Source organism: Balaenoptera musculus, chromosome 3 (genome assembly GCF_009873245.2).
Source record: "Balaenoptera musculus isolate JJ_BM4_2016_0621 chromosome 3, mBalMus1.pri.v3, whole genome shotgun sequence".
Lineage (NCBI taxonomy): Eukaryota > Metazoa > Chordata > Mammalia > Artiodactyla > Balaenopteridae > Balaenoptera > Balaenoptera musculus.
The window spans coordinates 83,170,268-83,192,988 of record NC_045787.1 but is presented as its reverse complement, the minus strand read 5'-3'; the positions used below and the strand labels follow the sequence as shown (position 1 = coordinate 83,192,988).

Below are 22,721 nucleotides of genomic sequence, written 5' to 3'. Positions count from 1 at the left end.
AGACCAGATGGACTTAATTGGTATTTATAGGACATTTCGTCCAAAAACAACAGAATACACTTTCTTCTCAAGTGGTCATGGAACATCCTCCAGGATAGATCATATCTTGGGTCACAAATCAAGCCTTGGTAAATTTAAGAAAATTGAAATCGTATCAAGTATCATTTCCAACCACAACGCTATGAGACTACATATCAATTACAGAACAAATCTGTAAAAATTACAAACATATGAGGCTAAATAATAGACTACTTAATAACCAAGAGATCACTGAAGAAATCAAAGAGGAAATCAAAAATACCTAGAAACAAATGACAATGAAAACACGACAACCCAAAACCTATGGGATGCAGCAAAAGCACTTCTAAGAGGGAAGTTGACAGCAATAAAATCCTACCTCAAGAAACAAGAAACATCTCAAATAAACAACCTAACCTTACACCCAAAGCAATTATAGAAAGAAGAACAAAAAAAAACCCCAAAGTTAGCAGAAGGAAAGAAATCATAAAGATCAGGTCAGAAAAAATGGAAAAGAAATGAAGGAAACAATAGCAAAGATCAATAAAACTAAAAGCTGGTGCTTTGAGAAGGTAAAGAAAATTGATAAACCATTAGCCAGACTCCTCAAGAAAAAAAGGGAGAAGACTCAAATCAATAGAATTAGAAATGAAAAAGGAGAAGTAACAACTGACACTGCAGAAATACAAAGGATCATGAGAGATTACTACAAGCAATTATATGCCAATAAAATGGACAACCTGGAAGAAGTGGACACATTCTTAGAAAAACACAACCTTACAAGATTGAACTAGGAAGAAATAGAAAATATAAACAGACCAATCACAAGCACTGAAATTCAGACTGTGTTTAAAAATCTTCCAATAAACAAAAGCCCAGGACCAGATGGCTTCACAGGCGAATTCTATCAAACATTTAGGGAAGAGCTAACACCTATCCTTCTCAAACTCTTCCAAAATATAGCAGAGGGAGGAACACTCCCCAACTCATTCTACAAGGCCTCCCTGATACCAAAACCAGAGAAAGATGTCACAAAGAAAGAAAACTACAGGCCAATATCACTGATGAACATAGATGCAAATATCCTCAACAAAATACTGGCAAACACAATCCAACAGCACATTAAAAGGATCATAAACCATGATCAAGTGGGGTTTATCCCAGGAATGCAAGGATTCTTCAATATACGCAAATCAATCAATGTGATACACCATACTAACAAATTGAAGGAGAAAAACCATATGATCATCTCAATAGATGCAGAAAAAACTTTTGACAAAATTCAACACCCATTTATGATAAAAACCTTCTGGAAAGTAGGCATAGAGGGAACTTACCTCAACATAATAAAAGCCATATATGACAAACCCACAGCCAACATTGTTCTCAATGGTGAAAAACTGAAACCATTTCCACTAAGATCAGGAACAACACAAGGTTGTCCACTGTCACCACTATTATTCAACATAGTTTTGGAAGTTTTATCCACAGCAATCAAAGAAAAAGAAATAAAAGGAATCCAAATTGGAAAAGAAGAAGTGAAGCTGTTACTGTTTGCAGATGACACGATACTATACATATAGAATCCTAAAGATGCTACCTGAAAACTACTACAGCTAAGCAATGAATCTGGTAAAGTAGCAGGATACAAAATTAATGCACAGAAATCTCTTGCATGCCTATACACTAATGATGAAAAATCTGAAAGAGAAATTAAGGAAACACTCCCATTTACCATTGCAACAAAAAGAATAAAATACCTAGGAATAAACCTACCTAAGGAGACAAAAGACCTCTATGCAGAAAACTATAAGACACTGATGAAAGAAATTAAAGATGATACAAACAGATCGAGAGATATACCATGTTCTTGGATTGGAAGAATCAAACTGTGAAAATAACTATACTACCCAAAGCAATCTACAGATTCAATGCAATCCCTATCAAACTACCAATGGCATTTTTCACAGAACTAGAACAAAAAATTTCACAATTTGTATGGAGACACAAAAGACCCCAAATAGCCAAAGCAACCTTGAGAAAGAAAAATGGAGCTGGAGGAATCAGGCTCCCAGACTTCAGACTATACTACAAATCTACAGTAATCAAGACAGTATGGTACTGGCACAAAAACAGAAATACAGATCAATGGAACAGGATAGAAAGCCCAGAGATAAACCCACGCACATATGGCCATCTTATTTTTGATAAAGGAGGCAAGAATATACAGTGGAGAAAAGACAGCCTCTTCAATAAGTGTTGCTGGGAAAACTGGACAGCTACAGGTAAAAGAATGAAATTAGAACACTCCTTAACACCATACACAAAAATAAACTCAAAATGGATTAAAGACCTAAATGTAAGGCCAGACACTATAAAACTCTTAGAGGAAAACATGGGCAAAACATGACGTAAATCACAGCAAGATCCTCTTTGAACCACCTCCTAGAGAAATGGAAATAAAAGCAAAAATAAACAAATGGGACTTAATGAAATTTAAAGCTTTTGCACAGCAAAGGAAACCATAAACAGGACGAAAAGACAACCCTCAGAATGGGAGAAAATATTTGCAAATGAAGCAACTGACAAAGGATTAATATCCAAAATATACAGGCAGCTCATGCAGCTCAATATCAGAAAAACAAACAACAAATCTAAAAATGGGCAGAAGACCTAAATAGATATTTTTCCAAAGAGGATACACAGATAGCCAACAAACACATGAAAGAATGCTCAGCATCACTAATCAATAGAGAAATGCAAATCAAAACTACAATGAGGTATCACCTGACACCAATCAGAATGGCCATCATCAAAAAATCTACAAACAATAAATGCTGGAGAGGGTGTGAAGAAAATGGAACTTTCTTGCACTGTTGGTGGGAAAGTAAGTTGATACAGCCACTATGGAGAACAGTATGGAGGTTCCTTAAAAAACTGAAAACAGAATTACCATATGACCCAGCAATCCCACTACTGGGCATATACCCTGAGAAAACCATAATTCAAAAAGAGACATGTATCACAATGTTCACTGCAGCACTATTTACAATAGCCAGGACATGGACGCAGCCTATGTGTCCATCGACAGATGAATGGATAAAGAAGATGTGGCATATATATACAATGGAATATTACTCAGCCATAGAAAGAAACAAAATTGAGTTATTTTTAGTGAGGTGGATGGACCTAGAGTTTTTCATACAGAGTGAAGTAAGCCAGAAAGAGTAAAACAAATACTGTATGCTAAAGCATATATATGGAATCTAAAAAAAAAAAGAAATGGTTCTGATGAACCTAGGGGTAGGACAGGAATAAAGACGCACACATACAGAATGGACTTGAGGACACGGGGAGGGGGAAGGGTAAGCTGGGAGGAAGTGAGAGAGTGGCATGGACATATATACACTACCAAATGTAAAATAGATAGCTAGTGGGAAGCAGCCGCATAGGACAGGGAGATCAGCTCGGTGCTTTGTGACCACCTAGAGGGGTGGGATAGGGAGGGTGGGAGGCAGGGAGATGCAAGAGGGAGGAGATATGGGGACATATGTATATGTATAGCTGATTCAGTTTGTTATAAAGCAGAAACTAACACACTATTGTAAAGCAATTATACTCCAATAAAGATGTTTAAAAAAAATAGAAGAAAAAGAAAAGAAAAGGAAGGAAGGAATAGAGAGAGGGAAGGAGGGAAGGAGAGAAAAAGTATTCCCCACAAGGGCCTTTGGCCCTAAGGAAGCAACATACAAGCATAATTTGTTTTTTCTAATCCTAGTGGACTCTAATTCCCACGTCTTACTTAGAATTTGGGTTCTGAAGTCTGTTTATATGGTGAAAATCACATACAATCAACCATCAAGAATTTTGCTCAGTGATATCATTTCACTGAGTTCAACACTGACCCAGGGTTTTCTTGTTCCCTGCAGTTGTGGAGGCAGGTTACTGCCCACTGTGTGAGGCATGCAGCAACTGATTCTGAGAGAAAGTAGAATTCCGTCTCAGATTATGCTGTGTGCAACATTACTGGGTGGAGTGACTGGTACAATTGTTCACTTTTATGGCCAAGGAATCTGGAAGCTTCCCGGCTAAGAATTGGTTTGTCAGCCCCAAACTAGCATGATGATTTAACTATTACCCCAACAGGAGCACCCATCGGTTCTTGACTCAGAGACTGCTTCTTAAGTCAGTTCCAAATCTCAGTCCTTAAGACTGGAACTTCTGGGAAAGGAGCCCCTAGTTATGATCTTAAATTTCTTTTTTCTTTTTCTTTTTTCTGAATTTTCTTTTTTATAAGAAAATATAATATCTATGCACATATATATTATGGTTCAGAGATTGACAGTTCATTACCTTTATTGTGAAAAATAGTGCAAATATCATTTGGAATCATACTAGCATACCCCCAAATGCCATTAGCTTATGATGATGGAAATTTCTCATTCACTTTGCAATTCAATGCTGATATTCCTGTGCAAAGAATTGCTTTCTTCCATGTAGTGATTCAGGGACCCAGGATCCACCTACTTTGTAGGTCTTCTACCCACCAGGGCTTCATGGTCCTCTGCGCCCAGCCAGTAGAAAAAGAAAGAATATGGAAAGAGCATATCTATTTTTTAAAAGGTTTGCCTTAGAAGTGACACATTATTTCCACCATTTTTCCACTGCATTTTGCTTGACTACTACCACCTAAGGATTTGCTGCCATCACTCTTTCTCCCAGGTCTCCTAGTTCATAAAAGTTATTCTTTTGTCCCACTTCCCATTAGGAAATTAAGAACACAGGTACTGAGGACTGAGCAGGACAGTGAGGAAAAGGTAAGTGGAGGTCACTTATTGATCCTAGGAATCAGGTCATTGATGATCTAACATCAGTACAATTGCAGGGAAAAGGTTGAGCTGGGAGCCACTGGTCCTACATCATTATCCCATTGGCATCTCTTCCCTTAACTTGCTGGGTAAACTTGGAAAAACAGTTGTGCTCTTTGAGCCTGTATTTTTGTAGTTACAAAATAAGGGAACTGTACTAGGGACAACCTCATAAACCATAATTTGAGATTAAATTACTACTTAAGGTTGCATTAAGTAATAACCTCATGGTCCTACCAATGGTAAATGTATGTTTTCACTTATTGTTCTCGAAATATTAAAAACAACTCAGAGACTTTATTATTAGTGGTACTACTACCACTACAACTATTACTGCAATTTGAATTAAAATGGCTCTATTGAGCACTTACTATATTCCATACGTTCAGCTAAGTGAAATGTATATCAAGCTCAATCAGCATAAGTAGCACAACTGAGAGACATCCCGAGCCAACTCTGAAACCGTAACTCCTCATGGCTGGATTATACTAGACTCACAGACCACTGTAGGGAACCAATGGATAAGAAGAATTATCATTAGGTGGTTCTACCATATCTGTGTATCTGTGAACTCAGACCAAAGAGTAAAAAATCACTCTGGCCCATGATTCCACCTGCTTCAGTTTGAATACTTAGTCTCAGTTTCCTCATTTAAAAAATAAAATTTATATAACTTACCCTACCTCCTTCAAATGCCTTAAGTACCAATTAAGCCACTGCTCCAAAGCAGTAAAAGCCCAACTTCTGAGAATTAACTGTATGAACATAAGGTAATGCAGCCAACTCAGTTATCCATGGTAAGAGATGACAAGGAACAGTAAGGCTAAATTAAATATACGGGTGTCTCCAAACCACATTTTTGCCATTCACCTAAGCTCTTAACCAGTGCTAATAAGCTGCAAAAGAAATAGATTTGAATTTTATCACTTTACCTCTCCACCGCCTACTCTTGTCTGTTTTAAGTGCTAATGGGCACTCAGCCACCCTTTAAAAGGCAGGAAAAGCAGAGGCTGGACTGTGCAATCAATAGACTGGATAATTAGCCCCTGAGTAATTGAGAGTTAACTGTCTTATATTAACTTCACCCCATTACTCCCAGAATATGAACAAGCCAGAGCAAGTTGAACTTGAATATGAGAGAGCAAAAGAAAAAAGAAGGGTAGTAAAGGAACACAGTCCTTTACCTTGGGGTTATCATATGATGTGAACTCTAATGACACAAAACCAAATGACAACAGCAGCCTTGCAAGGTAACTCCAAACATGACAAGATGGCCCACAAGAACTGTAAGGGAGTTGTTTCCCCTCAGCACCAAATTATTTTTCTCTTTTCTTCCTGCAACAAAAGACTCACTCCAGGCTTTGGCTGTGTTCCCAAAAGACTGGGTAATTAAGCAGGTAAGATTTCCAAGGAGAAATAAATATTTTCCAGTTACTAGACACTGTCATTGGGCTTTGATTCAAATGTGTATAATTTCTGAACAGAAAACATAATGAAAGGAATGTTTCACAAATTAATATAAAGCCCAAAGGCATACCTGGCAGTCTTTTACATGAAATCATTGTCTTTCATAAGCCAGGAATGTTGACGGAGTACCCATCTTGGAAAATGTTTTTCTCCTTGTAGTATTAGCACTGGTTTTACAGAAGGAAAACTCAACTTGAAGAAAAATACTTATAAAATACAACCTAAGCCTATTTTTTCTAGGTGTGAAGGCATTTTAAAAAATAATATTGGTTTCAGCATTATCAGTGAAAATGGTGGCTCTTATTCAGAAATTGAGAAGATAAAGAGAAGGCTTAAATGAAATGCATAATTTCATAGAGTGACTAATTCAAATTAGAGGTTTGGATATAGATGCTGGGCTCTAGGACCAGAACTCCAAACTACTATTCTCTAAAAATAACGTGAAACTCTGAAAAGTAAAATGGCCTAAGAAGCTGAGGAAATTCCCCCAAAATATAATTTTAACTGTGCAATGACAATGAGTCAAGCCCAGGTTGAATGAACAATTTTAGGATGTTGGAAAATGACTGAGTCATCACTGGGAAGAATGAACAAATTTTTTCCCTTACAGTGGAGAAAGGTTTAGGGTGATCATCCTACACTTTCTTGTCTGTTCTCCCTATAGCAAAAAATAAGATAATGGTTTAACCAGGCAATGGGGATATACTTAGTGTGATTACAGTTTATATGAACTTGACTTAGGAAATTTGAAATAATGTGATAAAAAATATATTTATAAATCTCATTTTATGCAAAATAGAAAATAACATGAATATCAAAGAATTAAACACATTAAGAATTACTTAATTTCTAAGGCAGTGGTGAGCTGGCTGAATTTTAAATTCATCTGAATCAGTAAATACTTTTATTATGTGAGCAACACATTTTTATGTTTTGCATATAATTCAGGGTGCATATTATGTCATCATTTTAATGTTCACCATCAGCCTGATTTAAAATCTTTTTATAGTCTTTATTTTGCAAATGATTAAGTGGCCATAATGGTGCTTAGTGCCAGAGGGAAAAAAATCCTGAAATCAATAATTTGGTAGTAAAATTTTGAGGCAATAAAATATTGAGATAAAGGCTGTGCCTGTTATCAACTTACTGTCAGTTGGATTCAAATACATCCTTCATTGCCTGCTCAATGAAAAACAGAAGGATTCTTTAAGTATTTTTTCCTTTGCTAGTTGGCATGATGTTAAGCTTTGTCAAGAGGGTGCAGGAAGGACACTGCATGAGAAAAGGGCTTTCCTTCTGGGTTCTGGTATGCTCCTAGGCAGGCCCCTGCAACGCAGGCAGCTTCTCCTGTACCACATACTTGTACTGGCAGCACAGAAGCTTCCCTAGCACCTGGCTCCTGTCACGTATATGTGTGGTAGTAGCTGCACCCAGAGGCCAGAAGTTTCCCCAGTCATCTGCCTCAGGCAGTTTTGTAACCGTGGACATCATGGTAAGCACCTTCCCTGGCACTGTCAGAGGCAGATTTCTGACAAGTTCTAAAGGGCAGATTTCTAGCAGATTCTACCAGAGCAGCAACACAATGACTTACCTGCCATCCAGCAAGCTACATCGGTGCCATCTCTTTCAAGTTCTGCATCTCAGGCTTGGACAGGCAATTCTTCCTTGGGTCCTTTATCTTATCCCTAGGGATAGGGGTTATTCTTTGTATCAACTGATTCTACATTCTTCAGAATTTGCTATTATTAGCCAACTCCTAGTAACTATAATCCCCTTTATAGCTAATAATTCTTTATTATAACTTTCCTTGCTCAAATCACTTCGTGGATTCTGTCTTCCAAATGGACTCTGACTGATACAAACTATGACAGAACCACTGTGATTCTGTGTAATGTTAATATTAAAGAGATCACTGTAAATATCTTAGAGAAAATTCTGAGAAAAGAAAAACAATTTTTAAATTATGCTAGAAATGTGAATATTTGTGCATTTGAAGTAGGCATCCACTGTTTATATTTATTCTTCTAAGAAATTCTCTTGAATTAGGATAATTTTAAATTATGCTAGGTCTTCAGGAACCCATCCCTTATATCTGACTGTTCCATACATGCACAAAAGCTTTCTAAAATGTTGTTGATGTCTTACGCAAGACACGATCTCACTAAGTGTTGAGTCTACAATTTATGCATAAATATAATGTTTTATAACTGCAAATATGAAACCACACACGGACCAAATTACAGAATGTTTAAAAATATTTTGAAATTGCAATGAGGTATGACTTTGTTCTCAAAGCAACATTCTTTTATGCATCTCTTACCAGAACCTGCATCATGCTGATCTTGTCTGTTCAGTCAAGTATCTTTTTCCTTGCACTGAAAAGGAGTCACGGGGGGAATAAACTACTAGGCAGAATGGATTAGCATCCAGCTTGCAGACCACTGTGAATATTTATAGAGCATTTGAGTATCATTAGCTGAGTCTTTTTCTCAAAGCACTGTTTTTTTTTAATATGTGATCAGAATAATACCTGAGAAAAGAAAAGTCTGTGTGTGTACACGGACATATATGTACATGTGCTCACATCTGTGTAACTTGCCCACTGGCATTTTTCCTATGATATTCTCAGTCTCCTTCTTAGGCCCAGTTCTGTCTTTCATCTCTCATTTTAGGTATCTTACAAAGTCTAGAACTAGACCTTTTTCTTGAGACCTGAGAAATGGAAGCAGAGTTCACTTTATGAAAACAAGACAGGCTCCTTCAAGAGAAATCAAGAAATACAGATAAGCAGTGCTTGCTTCGGCAGCACCTATACTAAAATTGGAGCGATACAAAGAAGATTAGCATGGCCCCTGTGCAAAGAAATACAGATAAGCAGAAGTCTATAACTAATACCCATAATTCCTCTAACTTATCCAGAGTCAATTTCTGTTACCACCTTGTATACACATACACATGTATGCACATTCACATATGCAAATCACATTCCCCAGGATATTTTTCTTAACATGAAATATTTGCATTTACTGTTTTGTAACAGATTTTTCCAATTAGTCCACTTGTATTATATTTTATATTCAGTACCACAACACTTCAGTATCGAAAAGAGTACAAGGTAATATTAAATAACTAAAAGAGGAATATGAAATACAAAAGAATTATTTTTTTTTAAGTCTGAAAAAACCCTCGAACTAGGAATATTTATTTTCTAACAAAGCATTGTGTTGACCAAACAAATTGCTTTTGGCTAAGTCCCCTTCTTTTGGAGGAAAACAGCACTGTTTTTAATAATTAGAATTATTGAAATGCAACTAAAAGTGCATGAAGTATGTCCAGATATATCAGAAATAGTGGTCAGATCGAAAGTTTAAGGTTCAGAAGACTGAGATCTAGAATAGGAAACATCGAAGCAGATCAGGCCAGTTGGTTCTCACTAAATTTTATATTTTATTTCCATGCTCAAAAAGAAAAAGTTGATAAGCTGTCTCAAAGTCAGTTATGAAAAATCACTCTCTCTTTCACACAGGTTGGTCAAAACGAACTTCACAAATCAAGTAACTTAGTGAATTAAAAGTTTGCCACAGGATCAACACATACTTTCTCAGGCAGTGTGTGTGTGCACACGTGTCTGTATCTTAATTGTAGGAAAAGAGCACTGTCTAAAATACCTCAAGTAGGGACTTCCCTGGTGGTGCAGTGGTTAAGAATCTGCCTGCCAATGTAGGGGACAAGGGTTCAGTCCCTGGTCTGGGATAAAATATCTCAAGTAAAGGCTGTTCTTTGTTATACAATCATATCTCAGAAAAGTAACTTCACTAAAGTGTAAATTCCAGAATAGATTTTTTTCCTCTGCCAAGAAAACTAAAAGGATCAGATTTGTGTCACCATTATCTAAGAATAAGATGACATCCTACGTTATTTCAACCTGAGGGGATAAAGAATTTCCTAATATGTAATGATTTATTTTTGATGTTGAACAAGCCACTTGTGGAAATATGTAAGCCCATTTAATATATGTTTCAAAACATTATGTTGCTATTAGTAAACAGAATCCCCTATAAAAATTAAAGACTTAACAGCAGTAAATAAACTTACTTTATTGAAACATTAGACAGAAATAGAAAACACAACATTTTTCATACTTTTCACTTAAAAGAAATTACAATATGATTCCTAAAGGATTTCAATATAAAAGAATTTTCGTCCTATTTTTTAGTATTAATATACTGCTAATTTCCAACACAAGAAGATAACCCACAGAACCACATATTGGGAAGTTCAATTCTTCCAAGACGAATCTGGAAAACTTCCTGGATAATATATCTTCATAATAAATTACAGACAACTCAGAGGTTTAGACTGATCAAAGAAGCAAAGAAGGATCAGTAATTACATTTATACTCGATGGACAGATTGTTCACCTAGGGAAATCTCTACACAGGGTTACCACCATCTGGCTGCTTTAGAAGGCATGACGTCATTACAATTAAACTCATAATATCCTGACATTTAAACTCTGCAATTCCAAATACCCTACCCAAATACCCGTATCATGATTTAGTAAGCCTTCAGAATCACTAGAGAAGTGGCGATTCACTTTGGCAATTGAATGCCTACTACATTAAAAATCCCTGTTTTAAGAGGTATTGAAACATGCACAAAATAAGATCTCTACCCTCTAGGAATTAAAATATAATTAGGAGAGGACATAAATGTGAAAATTACAAATATTAGCTTGTTTTAAGAGACAGCATTCAAACAGTAAACCTTTACCCATGAATATTAAGTAAACTATGGTTTCAACCCTAGCCATAAATGTATTCCTAAATTACAGTACCCAAAATTCTTCATAATTTTTGAAACTTATGGGTATTCAAGTAAAATATTTTGCTGGCTTAAGTAGAAAAAGATCATCAGTAATTTCAGACTGCTTTCCTCTTATAAAATGCTGACTGTGAGAAAACCAAAACCTCAGCGACAATATCGCCTCAAACTACATTATAAACTATTGTTGGGATGAAAGTATTAAACGGTAGGAACACTATGGATCATCAAACACTTAATTAAGAATAAATGAAATCCTGAATCCTGTAAACAAATGTGAAAACTTGGGCAATGAGGTTGTCAGGGCAGGAGAAATTTCCCTCTACCACCTTGAGCTCTTGTGGCTGGAGTAATAATAAAACTGATACAAGACAGATTAACAGGAGATAAAGAAACAAATTTTAATTCATACACACAAAGATCTCATAGAAACAATATAAGATGTGGCCAGAGCAGGCAGCTTTTATACTTTTTAGACAAAGAAACAATAAATTTATGAGCAACTGACATGACAAAAAAACTTAGGTTTTAGGTGAAATTCATTAATTAATTAATAATTAGTGAAGAATCTAAACAGAGTTTGGGCTTTGGGTAGTAAATTAAAGAAGTAACAAGGTTTGTTTATAGAGACTTCACAGCCCGAATTCCCACTCTCTGGCCATAAGGGCATCCTTCTACCACGTGCAGGGAGGGCACCTTTCATATAAGGGATTTATTTCCTGCTTTCAGGGAAACAGAGAGGAGGATTGAAAGTGTTCCTCTTGCACCAACTGTTTCTTAAGTAATTTTAATTCAAAATAATCAATATCCCACTGAGAAATACTTTGGGTTTGCCTGCCCTGGACCCCAACAAGGTTAAATCTCTGATGTATAAACTCGAGAGGAGAGTCTCAGTAAATAATTACCGAGTATATTCAGAATTATTAAGTGTATAAAGAATAGAGGACTTATATATTATTATAAAACCCCTCATCAAATTCTCTGGGGTTGGGACACATAATTTTTCGAGGCAGAAGCCCGGTGTGTCCCCCTTTGCCTGGCAAAGCAATAAAGCTATTCGTTTCTACTTCACAAAAAAAAAAAAAAAAAAGGAATAGAGGACTTATAAATCTTCCAGAGATATTTTGGATGGTGGGGAGATAGATAACCTCATTTTTATATTTCACAAAAACACACACACAAATAACCATAAGAGTCACAATGATCTCAAAAGGCCCACTGATGATAAAAAATCACAGCTGATTTAGGGTTAAATATTGTTTTCTCCAACATGCAATAACAATCGTTTTTCTGGGTAGACAACTACTGATGAAAAGAAGTTACACACTAACATTCACTCTAAAAGGTGGAGACAACAGTTTAGAAGTATCCTCAAATTTTGTTTTATAATTATAAAAAGTTGGATTCCAAACTTTCCTGATTTGGGGGAAATTGCTATTTGATTCTTAAGTGTCCTGAGAGTGTACCTTCACTGCTTCTCAAAGAAAAGTACCAGAATTATCCCCCTTCAGAAGTCTGACTTCCCCATGATACATTTTGAATTGAACCATGGTTGACAGTTTTATTACAAATATGTTGCACTTGTAATTGTTACACCAAGGAAAGTGATTGAAAAAATTTGCAAAGTTATAAAATTGGACTTTAGTTTTATGGAGAATGAAGAAATAAATGTTAGCTTTAAAAATAGTATCCTCAGAGATGTATATATCAAGACAAAAAGATTCAAATTTGATTTATTATTCACTTTAGGTAGAGCACTTTCTGATCTGGAAAAAAAAAAAACTGTCTAAAATTATTCCACTTTACATAAGTGGTGACAAATCACTACTTATAGATTTCTTTCCAAAAGTCTCACTGTCGGTGATATAAAAATTGCTTGAAAGGGTTCTGTGTGTTGCTATTTTAACATCTCTCACCACACTATACAAATGCCAGTCTGACCATTCTGCCTTTAGGGCTTTCACAAAGCAGCTTTCTTTAAAGGTTACAGGTGAAGTTATGTCTTCTAAGAATGTCAGCTCTCTTGACAGTTCTTCATGATGTCAACATGGTTGATACTAAAATTTAAGTAAGCGTTTAATTTGGGAGAGGATTCTATTCACATTTGTTAATTGTTTAATATATTAGTTTTATTTTTAACAAAAGCCATCCTGCTTCATTTGCATAGCTTTTAGCTTTAATTCTTTTATACTTTTCATCAGTTAAAATGACACCTTTAGACCTTTGGACCATTAGGCACTAGAGGGCAGATGTTTTATTTAGAAATAGTATTCAGTCCAACCTGGGTAAAGGACACTTAGTCACACTCTTCATTAGAAATCCTCATCAACAAAAGAGCAAACTGTAAAATTTTGATAACTCACTTGTGGTTAGAAGGGATTGAATCTTGTAACATTTAGAAAACTATTTTTGTATTATTTCACTTTTAAAAAGCTGAAAAATAAAATATAAGCTTTTTTGTATTTTTACACAACTCAAAAATGGAGTCACATAAGAAAAATAAGTGTGGCAAGCATTACATCATCAGCTGGGCAAATTATTATGCATTTTTGAATTAAAAGAAAAGTTGCACAGAAATTCAGTTTGTAATAAAATGAATTCTAATGCAAATATGCAACATTTTATTCTGTCCTGGTGTTTGGAAAGGTTTACTTTCAATACCTGAGTAACAGCCCACAGACTAAGCTAATTAGTGTTCTAAATTGTATTAAAATATTCAATTACAAATTAGGTATTTTTAAACGTTTTCTATTTAAAAAACTGACTTGTTACTGCCTTGGGTGTTTTTGTTTTTTGTTTTTTGCTGGGCTTTTTTTAGTAACAATTGGGTTGGCAGTTTGGTAATGCTTTTGACAATGATTTAATGTCAACCAAAATATACCTTAAAAACTCAAAATGTATCTGACAAAGATGCAGAGAAAATATATAATTTAAAAGGTAGCCAGTCACAGCAAAGGGGATAAAGAACACAGCCTCACAACTAGCTGCTGGACAATCATCGACAGGAAGACACTGGAACTCACCAAAAAAGATACCCCACATCCAAAGACAAAGGAGAAGGCACAGTGAGACGGTACGAGGGGCACAATCACAGTAAAATCAAATCCCATAACTCCTGGGTGGGTGACTCACAGATTGGAGAACACTTATACCACAGAAGTCCACCCACTGGAGTGAAGGTTCTGAGCCCCACGTCAGGCTTCCCAACCTGGGGGTCTGGCAACAGGAGGAGGAATTCCCAGAGAATCAGACTTTGAAGGCTACAGGGATTTGATTGGAGGACTTTGACAGGACTGGGGGAAACAGAGACTCCACGCTTGGAGGGCACACACAAAGTAGTGTGTGCATCGGGACCCAGGAGAAGGAGCAGTGACCCCAGGGGAGACTGAACCAGACCTACCTGCTCGTGTTAGAGGGTCTCCTGCAGAGGTGGGGGTGTGGCTGTGGCTCACCGTGGGGACAAGGACACTGGAAGCAGAAGTTCTGGGAAGTACTCCTTGGCGTGAGCCCTCCCAAAGTCTGCCATTAGCCCCAACAAAGAGCCCAGGTAGGCTGCAGTGTTGGGTTGCCTCAGGCTAAACAACCAAAAGGGAGGGAACCCAGCCCCACCCATCAGCAGTCAAGTGGATTAAAGTTTTACTGAGCTCTGCCCACCAGAACAACAGTCAGCTGTACCCACCACTAGTCCCTCCCATCAGGAAACTTGCACAAGCCTCTTAGATAGCCTCATCCACCAGAGGGCAGACAGCAGAAGCAAGAAGAACTACAATCCTACAGCCTGTGGAACAAAAACCACATTCACAGAAAGATAGACAAGCTGAAAAGGCAGAGGGCTATGTACCAGATGAAGGAACAAGATAAAACCCCAGAAAAACAACTAAATGAAGTGGAGATAGGCAACCTTCCAGAAAAACAATTCAGAATAATGATAGTAAAGATGATCCAGGACCTCGGAAAAAGAATGGAGGCAAAGATCGAGAAGATGCAAGAAATGTTTAACAAAGACCTAGAAGAAGTAAAGAACAAACAAACAGAGATGACCAATACAATAACTGAAATGAAACTACACTAGAAGGAATCAATAGCAGAATAAATGAGGCAGAAGAACGGATAAGTGATCTGGAAGACAGAATGGTGGAATTCACTGCTGCGGAACAGAATAAAGAAAAAAGAATGAAAAGAAATGAAGACAGCTAAGAGACCTCTGGGACAACATTAAACGCAACAACATTCACATGATAGGGGTCCCAGAAAGAGAAGAGAGAGAGAAAGGACCAGAGAAAATATTTGAAGAGATTATATTCGAAAATTTCTCTAACATGGGAAAGGAAATAGCCACCTAAGTCAAGGAAGCGCAGCGAGTCCCATACAGGATAAACCCAAGGAGAAACACGCCGAGACACATAGTAATCAAATCGGCAAAAATTAAAGACAAAGAAAAATTATTGAAAGCGGCAAGGGAAAAACGACAAATGACATAAAAGGAAACTCCCATAAGGTTAACAGCTGACTTCTCAGCAGAAACTCTACAAGCCAGAAGGGAGTGGCATGATACACTTAAAGTGATGAAGGAAAGAACCTACAACCAAGATTACTCTACCCGGCAAGGATCTCATTCAGATTCGATGGAAAAATCAAAAGCTTTACAGACAAGCAAAAGCTAAGAGAATTCAGCACCACCGAACCAGCTCTACAACAAATGCTAAAGGAACTTCTCTAAGTGGGAAACACAAAGAAGAAAAGGACGTACAAAAACAAACCCAAAACAATTAAGAGTATTGTCATAGGAACATACATATCAATAATTACCTTAAACGTGAATGGATTAAATGCTCCAACCAAAAGACACAGGCTCGCTGAATGAATACAAAAACAACACTCATATATATGCTGTCTACAAGAGACCCACTTTAGACCTAGGGACACATACAGACTGAAAGTGAGGGGATGGAAAAAAGATATTCCATGCAAATGAAAATCAAAAGAAAGCTGGAGTAGCAACACTCATATTAGATAAGATAGACTTTAAAATAAAGACTGTTACAAGAGACAAGGAAGGACACTACATAATGATCAAGGGATCAATTCAAGAAGAAGATATAACAATTATAAATATATATGCATCCAACATAGGAGCACCACAATACGTAAGGCAACTGCTAACAGCTAAAAAAGGGGAAATCGACAGTAACACAGTAATAGTGGGGGACTTTAACACCTCATGTACACCAACGGACAGATCATCCAAAATGAAAATAAACAAGAAAACAGAGGCTTTAAATGACACAATAGACCAGAGAGATTTAATTGATATTTATAGGACATTCCATACAAAAACAGCAGATTACACTTTCTTCTCAAGTGCGCACGGAACATTCTCCAGGATAGATCACATCTTGGGACACAAATCAAGCCACAGTAAATTTAAGAAAACTGAAATCATATGAAGCATCTTTTCTGACCATAACGCTATGAGATTAGAAATGAATTACAGGGAAAAACATGTAAAAAACACAAACACATGGAGGCTAAACAATACGTTACTAAATAACCAAGAGATCACTGAGGAAAGGAAAGAGGAAATCAAAAAATACCTAAATACCTAAAGACAAATGACAATGAAAACACGACGATCCAAAACATATGGGATGCAGCAAAAGCAGTTCTAAGAGGGAAGTTTACAGCTATACAAGCCCATCTCAAGAAACAAGAAACATCTCAAATGAACAATCTAACCTTAACCTAAAGGAACTAGAGAAAGAAGAACAAACAAAACCCAAAGTTAGTAGAAGGAAAGAAATCATAAAGGTCAGAGCAGAAATAAATGAATTAGAAACAAAGAAAACCATAGCAAATATCAATAAAACTAAAAGCTAGTTCTTTGAGAAGATAAACAAAATTGATAAACCATTAGCTAGACTCATCAAGAAAAAGAGGGAGAGGACTCAAATCAATAAAATTAGAAATGAAAAAGAAGTTACAACAGACCCCGCAGAAATACAAAGCATCCTAAGAGACTACTACAAGCAATTCTATGCCAATAAAATGGACAACCTGGAAGAAACGGACAAATTCTTAAAAAGTTATAACCTTCCAAGACTGAACCAGGAAGAAATATAAAATATGACCAGACCAATCACAAGTAATGAAATTGAAACTGTGATTAAAAATCTTCCAACAAACAAAAGTCCAGGACCAGATGGCTTCACAGGTGAATTCTATCAAACATTTAGAGAAGAGCTAACAACCATCCTTCGCAAACTCTTCCAAAAAATTGTGGAGGAAGGAACACTCCCAAACTCATTCTACGAGGCCACCATCACCCTGATACCAAAACCAGACAAAGATACTACAAAAAAAGAAAATTACAGACCAATATCACTGATGAATATAGATGCAAAAAACCTCATCAAAATACTGGCAAACAGAATCCAACAACACATTAAAAGGATCATACACCATGATCAAGTGGGATTTATCCCAGGGATGCAAGGATTCTTCAGTATACACAAATCAATCAATGTGATACACCATATTAACAAATTGAAGAATAAAAAACCATATGATCATCTCAATAGATGCAGAAAAAGCTTTTGACAAAATTCAACACCCATTTATGATAAAAACTCTCCAGAAAGTGGGCATAGAGGGAACCTACCTCAACATAATAAAGGCCATATATGACAAACCCACAGCAAACATCATTCTCAATGGTGAAAAACTGAAAGCATTTCCTCTAAGATCAGTAACAAGACAAGGATGTCCACTCTCACCACTATTATTCAACATAGTTTTGGAAGTCCTAGCCATGGTAATCAGAGAAGAAAAAGAAATAAAAGGAATACAAATTGGAAAAGAAGTAAAACTGTCACTGTTTGCAGATGACATGATACTATACATAGAGAATCCTAAAGATGCCACCAGAAAACTACTAGAGCTAATCAATGAATTTGGTAAAGTTGCAGGACACAAAATAAATGCACACAAATCTCTTGCATTCCTATACACTAATGATGAAAAATCTGAAAGAGAAATTATGGAAACACTCCCATTTACCATTGCAACAAAAAGAATAAAATACCTAGGAATAAACCTACCTAGGGAGACAAAAGACCTGTATGCAGAAAACTATAAGACACTGATGAAGGAAATTAAAGATGGTACCAACAGATGGAGAGATATGCCATATTCTTGGATTGGAAGAAACAATATTGTGAAATGACTATACGACCCAAAGCAATCTACAGATTCAATGCAATCCCTATCAAATTACCAATGGCCTTTTTTACGGAACTAGAACAAAAAATCTTCAAATGTGTATGGAGACACAAAAGATCCCGAATAGCCAAAGCAGTCTTGAGGGAAAAGCTGGAGGAATCAGATTCCCTGACTTCAGACTATACTACAAAGCTACAGTAATCAAGACAATATGGTACTGGCACAAAAACAGAAACATAGATCAATGGAACAGGATAGAAAGCCCAGACATAAACCATGCACCTATGGTCAACTAATCTATGACAAAGGAGGCAAGGATACACAATGGAGAAAAGACAGTCTCTTTAATAAGTGGTGATGGGGAAAACTGGACAGCTACAGGTAAAAGAATGAAATTAGAACACTTCCGAACACCATACACAAAAATAAACTCAAAATGGATTAGAGACCTAAATGTAAGGCCAGACACTATAAAACTCTTAGAGGAAAACATAGGAAGAACACTCTTTGACAAAAATCACAGCAAGATCTTTTTTGATCCACCTCCTAGAGTAATGGAAATAAAAACAAAAATAAACAAATGAGACCTAATGAAACTTAAAGCTTTTGCACAGCAAAGGAAACCATAAACAAGACGAAAAGACAACCTTCAGAATGGGAGAAAATATTTGCAGATGAATCAACAGACAGAGGCGTAATCTCCAAAATATATAAACAGCTCATGCAGCTCAATATTAAAAAAACAAACAACCCAATCCAAAAATGGGCAGAAGACCTAAATAGACATTTCTCCAAAGAAGACATACAGATGGCCAAGAAGCACATGAAAAGCTGCTCAACATCACTAATTATTAGAGAAATGCAAATCAAAACTACAATGAGGTATCACCTCACAACAGTGAGAATGGGCATCATCAGAAAATCTACAAACAACAAATGCTGGAGAGGGTGTGGAGAAAAGGGAACCCTCTTGCACTGTTGGTGGGAATGTAAATTGATACAGCCACTATGGAGAACAGTATGGAGGGTCCTTAAAAAAGTAAAAGTAGAATTACCATATGATCCAGCAATCCCACTACTGGGCATATACCCAGAGAAAACCATAATTCCATAAGATACATGCACCCCAATGTTCATTGCAGCACTATTTACAATAGCCAGGTCATGGAAGCAACCTAAATGCCCATCGACAGACGAATGGATAAAGAAGTTGTGGTACATATATACAATGGAATATTACTCAGCCATAAAAAGGAACAAAACTGGGTCATTTGTAGAGACATGGGTGGATCTAGAGAGTGTCATACAGAGTGAAGTAAGTCAGAAAGAGAAAAACAAATATCGTATATGAATGCATATATGTGGAACCTAGAAAAATGGTACAGATGAACTGGTTTGCAGGGCAGAAGTTGAGACACAGATGTAGAGAACAAACATATCGACACCAAGGGGGGAAAGCCGCGGCGGGGTGCGGATGGTGGTGTGATGAACTGGGTGATTGGGATTGACATGTATACACTGATGTGTATAAAATTGATGACTAATAAGAACCTACTGTATAAAAAAATAAATAAAATAAAATTCAAAAAAAAATAAACAAAATTAATAAAATAAAAGTTAACAATGTTGTGCAAAATATATATCTAAGCATAAGTAGTATTAACATTACAAAAGAAAAAAGAAAAATCAATTGATCCTATGCCAATGTTCACCCAGGGAAAATTGCAGGCAAAGCAATAATATATCAAGGTTTTGAAGATTCATAAGACCACAACTGAAATAAAAGCATCATTTAGGTTTATTACACCATCACATGCACTCCATGCCCAATCACCCATCTGGTTCATAAGAATCAGGAAATAAAGTCTGATTCCTCCTGTCCGACACTGACTGTAGGACAGTTACTTCACTGCCTACCCTACATTGTGGGATTACCACTCTCCCTCATGCTGGAGAATTCTTAAAACATTTTTGAAGCATTCCAGGAAATCATTCATCTCTACTATTGGGCAAAGTTTAAGAACTAGCCTGGGTTCTCAGAGTTGCTTTTTACATAATAGCTTATGTTAGTATAGGACTGTCATCAAACCACTTCCCCAGTAGTTATGACCTTCCATCTTTAAATTGATGCACATAGCTCTGCTAACCTCCCTCAGATGTGAGGTATGATAACCATGGCACACTGCCATCTCACATGTTACCATCAACTCTAAGTTTATCATCAATATATAAGAGTCTCTAAATTGTGCATTTCCAATTAGGGATTTGTTCTGTCTTCCACTCCTGAGTACCAGGATTCTATCTTCGTTTATGTGGAATGCATCTTTATTGTAGGTGTATATCTAGTTCGCAGCCATATAGTGACTTTTTCCACCCTCAGATCCCCACCTCCAGCTGTCTATGACCAAGCGCCAATCATGTTGCTATTTTTATTGGTTCACCAAACCTGCAGCAGCTTCAATAAGAGTTTATAAACTTAGGTGTTTAAATGTTAATGTTAAAGGTAGTGTATATCCGTGTTGCAGATATATACCATCCCAACACTCCTACATGCTGAAAGAAACAAAGGAAGACAGAAGGGAGGGAAAAAGATAAGGCGGAAGGAAAACAGGGAAGGAAGGAAGGAGGGAGAGAGAAAGGGAAGGAAGGAATGAAGAAAGGAGGGAAGGAGGGAAGGCAGGAAGGCAGGAAGTAAGGAAGGAAAATTTCTGCCTTTAACTAGCTGGTTGATTATGGGGAGAAAACTTGCCTGCCTGGGTGTCAATTTTTTTTTCAGTTTTAACATGTAAATCCTTGTTTTGTACAATTTTATTTTTGCAACCACACATTTAATTGAATCTGAGGCCAAGTCCAATATATTAAACAAAGGCTTGGCTGTTCAGTTCTCTGATCTCTGGCTCCCTCAGAATACAGCATGACAATCCCTGGGATAAGAAAATAATAACTACATTTAATGAGACCTTACCGTATGTCAGGCATTCTGCTATGACAGTCACATACACTGTTCATTTTTCTAGCAAACAAGCTATTAATATGTACAGGGAGCAGTATGGAGTGCTGGTTTAGTAGTTAGGATGCAGAGTCAGTCTGCCGGGGTAGGAATGTCAAGGCTAACCCTTGCTTAACTATATCATTTGAACAAGTTACTTAATTTGTCTGTGAGTCGGTTTCTTCATCTGTAAGAAAGAAATAATATTACTTTCCTTATGGGCATAGTGGTGTGGGGTTTAAATCAGAAAAAGTAATCCAAGCACCTAATAAATACTCAATGCACATGAACCATTCTTATTAGATCCAATTTATAGGTTAGAAAAGTGGGGCTCAGAGAATTTAAGTAACAGTCCTAAATCACATAGCAATCAAAGGTCATAGCTAAAGATCAACCCTGCCTGCAATCCCTAAGTCATGCTCCTATCCACTATATTAGATGATTTCTTAGATCCTCACCTTGAGGTCACCCATAATTTTGTGATATATTCACCCAAACTTAAGTCATCAAAATGTTCTTATCTTTTTAATTGGCTTATGTTTCTGACAAACTGATTCTTAATAATTTTAAAATACAGAATCTAGCTACTTTGGTATTGCTGTTTGTAAACTATTGTCATGCACATATGAAAATAAAAACCTTTTAAACAAGTTCATAGTATTATATCATATGATATCCCATAATCACTTTCACTGATTCTTGGTCATTATATTTTTTTTCCAGATTTTAGGGAGAAGGATTTTTTGTTTTATTTTGTTACTAAAACCATATTGAAATAAATATTCATTTATAAAAATCTCTGTGCACTGGCATGACTCTATAGGAATATCTAACATTGATGACATTAATACCACTGTTAAAAAGGTATGTGCTTTTTATACTATGCTACATACTGCCAAATCTCCCTTCAAAAAGTTACACCAATTCACATGCTCATGTGAGTCTATTTCCCCTCTCTCTTGACATTTTTTAAAATAACAACATAATTTAAGAAAAGAAAATTCTTTTCTTTCTGAATTTTTGAATTTTATTTAATTTATTTTTTTATACAGCAGGTTCTTATTAGTTATCCATTTTATACATATTAGTGTATATTCTGTCAATCCCAGTCTCCCAATTCATCACACCACCACCCCCTCCCCTGCCACTTTCCCTCCTTGGTGTCCATACGTTTGTTCTCTACATCTGTGTCTCTATTTCTGCCCTGCAAACCAGTTCATCTGTACCATTTTTCTAGGTTCCACATACATGCGTTAATGTACGATATTTGTTTTTCTCTTTCTGACTTACTTCACTCTGTATGACAGTCTCTAGATCCATCCATGTCTCTACAAATG

The 22,721-nt window shown here is 36.5% G+C and overlaps 1 non-coding gene across 1 annotated transcript; it reads left to right on the top strand.

Moving 5' to 3' along the window:
- Positions 1-9,143: 9,143 nt before the first annotated feature.
- Positions 9,144-9,248, top strand: LOC118893696. Its single transcript, XR_005019550.1, has one exon. It is a non-coding gene; the product is annotated as a U6 spliceosomal RNA (small nuclear RNA).
- Positions 9,249-22,721: the final 13,473 nt, after the last annotated feature.